This window comes from Acinonyx jubatus, chromosome D1, assembly GCF_027475565.1.
Source record: "Acinonyx jubatus isolate Ajub_Pintada_27869175 chromosome D1, VMU_Ajub_asm_v1.0, whole genome shotgun sequence".
NCBI lineage: Eukaryota > Metazoa > Chordata > Mammalia > Carnivora > Felidae > Acinonyx > Acinonyx jubatus.
Genome location: NC_069390.1, coordinates 25,970,559 through 25,974,909, shown reverse-complemented (window position 1 = coordinate 25,974,909; position 4,351 = coordinate 25,970,559). Strand labels below are relative to the sequence as shown.

The 4,351-nt window shown below is 46.2% G+C and overlaps 1 long non-coding RNA gene across 1 annotated transcript; it reads left to right on the top strand.

The window, feature by feature from the left end:
• The first annotated feature begins 876 nt into the window (after window positions 1–876).
• LOC128311794 (uncharacterized) lies at window positions 877–3,953 on the top strand. The gene is made up of 2 exons (XR_008290398.1): window positions 877–2,099; window positions 3,694–3,953. It is a non-coding gene; the product is annotated as an uncharacterized LOC128311794 (long non-coding RNA).
• The last annotated feature ends 398 nt before the right edge of the window (window positions 3,954–4,351 follow it).

The window sequence follows — 4,351 nt, the reverse complement described above, 5'->3', positions numbered from 1 at the left end:
ACTCCCTATAGGACCTTGCATAAGTTTTTGAATGGCTCTGTGCCTCAGTTTCCTTACCTGTAAAATGGGAATTATAATTACTACCAGAAAGACTGATGAGCGATTAAATGAGACGATGTGCGTAAAAATGCGTGGATACAGGTATACACAGGTTTTCTCCCTCCTTCTTGCCACCTTCAACCTTTTCCTTGTGTGAATACAGAGGAGGGACCTAGAGAGAATGCAAACCATGGTGTGGGGGCAGTCAGGGTATTCTGAGAATTTCTGAGCCCTTCTCACCCTTCCAAGAATTGGGGTCCTAAAAACCCTCCCACTCTGAGATTCCCAAACAGCCATTGGAAAGAAAAGAAGTTCCCCCTCCTGTTGCCTGGGGAACACGCAGGTTGATTATTGCCAACATCTCACTACACAAAGATCCTGATGGGGCGGGGCTTCTGAGTGGCTTCTGGATGAGGAGAGAGAGGAGATGGGGTTGGAATTCTAGGGGCCTGGCTCCAGAGAGCCCAGGCCCACGCCTTGGGAACCCTTCCATGGAGAAGTGGAGAGGCAGGTTTTCATCACTAAAGACTTACGGGCAATCAAACACTTCAGGCGAGGTTAGTAGAGTTCAAAAAGAGCCTGTGCTCTTTATTTTCTCCTCCTCTAAGGATTCTTTAAATCTCATTAAGAAATGAAGAAAGAAGTATCAGGAAAAGCTATCGGAAGGATACAAATAGAGTTAAAGATAAAAAAAAATTACAAGGAAGAGCAAGCAAATGTAGTGGAAGAAAGTTCTTAGGCCCTTCTGCATACAGCAAATAGAGGGATCCTGATAGGTATGAAGTCATCCCAAACGAGAGCACACCTCTCCTCTCCTCTCAGTCCCGGGGAGGTTTGCAGGGCAGGTAGGATTGGCCACAATTGGCCTCCCTTCTCTTTCACCCTCTGAAGCCAGTTTCGCTGGGTGCTGGGACACGGCACCTTCAGAACCACAAGGTCTGGCCTGGGCTACAGAGCCACTGGAAACGCTGGGTTCTGTCTTAGGGCGGCACCAGGCTGGGACATCTCTCAACGGGCACAGACTCCCTGACCCTCTGTTGTAGATCACTTTCTCCTTCGGCAAAATGTAGAGCTTTGTGTAAAAGCTAATCAAGAAAAGTCCTATGTGTCCGTTTGGTGACCCAAAGATGGGATCAATGGGAATCTTCCCATCTAGGTTCACGTCCTTTCAGAAATTATTTTCCCTGTTAACCATCTTGTTGGCCTTCTCTGGCCTGTTGATAATGCGCCCCCTTGTGGACTTTCCAGAACATTCCATGTGGAAATTGGGTCCTGCCCCTGACTTCCGTCCTTGACTCCTCAGAATAAAACCAGAAAGAAGAGGGTGAAGGTGGGTGTCCTCGCACTAAAGGCTTAGGTAGGGCAGAGTGGGAGGGAAAGTGGGTTGCCTGTATGGTGTGACAAAGGATCAGGGTACAACTGATGGTCCCCATACTCCTTTTAGTCCATGTCTTGTGTTTTGAAAAGGATTCAAAGATCATAAAGAGAAGGAACCATTACTTGGTTGCCATTTAATCATGATCCCGAATACCTCCTGCATGCTGGACACCGTGCTGTGTACCGAAACATACACCCTTGTCCGAGAGACACAAACAGTGTATTGGAAAACGCCATGGCGGGTGTGCAGAGGACGGTCTCTATCTGTGATGGCTGACACTGTTTGCTGTCTCCCAGACACCATTTAAAACATGCTGTGCATCGTAACCCAATTAAGTTATTTAACCTCCCTGTGCTTAAATAGACCATCGTCCGCAGCCCGTAGACTTACCAAAACCAACAATTAACAGCTTAGGTTTTAGAGCAGTGCCTGGCACCGAGCACTCCAGAAGCATGTGCTGCAATAGGAAAACTGAAACAAGATTCAGGAGAACCCTATGGGACAAAGCACTTTCTTCCCTTTATTTTACAGATGGGAAAACTAAGGCACAGGGAGCATAGTCCCTCAGTAAGTGGCAGAGACAGGATGCCAACGTGAACAGCGTAGATCTGTTACACTGGTCTCTTAACCCCTCCATCACGCTGCTTCCGCTCCAACATACCCATCCTTGTACCAGAAACAAGTTTCATTACAGCTCCTAGAGAAGGCTGGCTGGCATTAGCACCGATGAGCCATTAACTGACTTTCAAAATCATCTGGGCTTTAAAACGGTTTATGCCTATTTGTTGGTTCTAAACGCAGCACATATTAAGTTGTCTGGTGTTTGGGGAAAAGCTCGATCCTACGCCAGCTTTTGGCTCTCAATTTGATTTGGAATTATTCCTTTGGCTAAAGAAATTTGCTGAAAGAATCTAGGGTTACTCAAAGAAGACACTGGCTTATTTGGTGTCTTTTTTGTTCCTTAAAAGGAATTTAACATTAAAAATGCACAAGTAATAGTCTACTCCATTTCTATAGAAAGGTAAACAGACAACCAAACGTGTGTTTTTTGCAAAATTCTTTATTCCCAGAAGTTTTATGCTGGAAATGTTTTCTCTTCCAAAAAGTAGCCTCTAAGCTTGTTGACCAGTTACACAAATGAGTTAAATTTCAAGTCGTATCAGCCTGATGGATAAACTGATTTCCTTCTGCCTCCAGAAATTAGGGAAACGTGATTTGAACAAGATACGCTTTATTGTCCAATAAAAGTAAGGTGTCTGGTAAATTACCTCAGCGGCAAGGCGGATGTGAATGCTTTTCGGGCATATTAAGTCCAGGGTCTTCCTTCTGCTAGAACTGTCAAGATGAGTGGAAGAAAATGGTATTTGTTATTTAGGTCAGGGCAGGGGTTTCTGAAAGAAATTCATTCCGGAAATGATGACATATGTTTGATTTTAAGCAATCGAGGGGAAACCCAGCCACCACCCAGGGTGGCAATTTCTCACCAAGATTTTCCTCCCATCCCTCCCGTTCTCAGAGACAAGGGCTCACTTCTGAGGAATCCACAGGGCATGGCGACAGAGCCCATCATTCTCTGTGGAACAACTGTAACTTGAAAGAGGAGAAAAGTAATTGACATCCAACATGGAAGGTTGGGAAAGCTGAGGGAGGTAGAAGGAGCCAAAAGGGGCAGAGATTTGACTATTTCTGTGGGCAGGGCTGGTGGGTACTGAGAGAAAGTGCTGTAGGGATATCAGAAATAGATGGGGTTCAGATGGGATTCGTGGAGGAGAGATAAGGAACAGGAATGAAAAGGAGGTAAAGAGAAAAATCTTGGAAAGGCATATCTTTCATTGCCCACCCCAGAAGGAAACCTCTCTCTCTCTCTCTCACACACACACACACACACGCACACACGAACACCAGCTTATATGCTTGTATGGTTGTATGGTTTGGGGATAAGGTAGGTAGATCAGGTCCACAATGCCTGGTCTTCCTCTCCCCACTTCATTCTTACAATTTTGTAAGATTTTGGGGGGGCACCTGGGTGGCTCAGTCCGTTGAGCATCTGACTCTTGACTTTGGCTCAGGTCATGATCCCAGGGTTGTGGGATGCAGCCCCATGTCTGACTCTGCACTGAGCGTGGAGCCTGCTTAAGTTTCCCTCTCTCCCTCTGCACCCCTTCCCCCCGCTCTCGCTTTCTAAATGAACAAACAAAACCCACAATTATGTAGGGCTTTCAAATAATCAGTAGCGGGATATGACGCCTTCATAATAAACGTCATGTCTCCTGCAGTGTCCTCTGCACCTAGAAGAATGCCTGGTGCCTAATAGCTGCTCAAGGATATATGCTGAATAAAGGCACAGATGAACCATAGGAAGAGGCACATCTTGCACGACAGAAGAAGAGGAACCTGATTCACTGGTTACATTTTGGAGGCTTTTCCAGAGTATCTGAATGAGGACATGATGTCTCATTACTTCCAATCCAAGTCACAACCTAGAATTGAGCTGGGAATATAGTCCCCAGGCCAGCTGCTAAAGAGCAAAATGTCACCAAGATGTCTAGCCAGTTAGCAGAGCAACGGTATCACATATGAGAGTTTCTTATGCAACGGCCTATGTAAGTGAGGGATGTATACAAGGCAGCTTCGTGCTGGCTTGACTCTGCCCCTTGGGAAGGGGTGTAAGTGTCGTTGCTCCATTCGAGAACGGATATTCCATCTCAGACTTTCAGTTAAAGTCAACAGATTGAATATATTCCTTTGTTTTCCTTCCTAAAATTGCTCAAATGGTAGCAGGTGTAGTGAAAGAGTATAGACCTATGGGGGCGCCTGGGTGGCTCAGTCGGTTGAGCGTCCGACTTCGGCTCAGGTCACGATCTCACGGTTCCTGAGTTCGAGCCCCACTTCAGGCTCTGTGCTGTCAGTGCAGAGCCTGCTTCAGATCCTCTT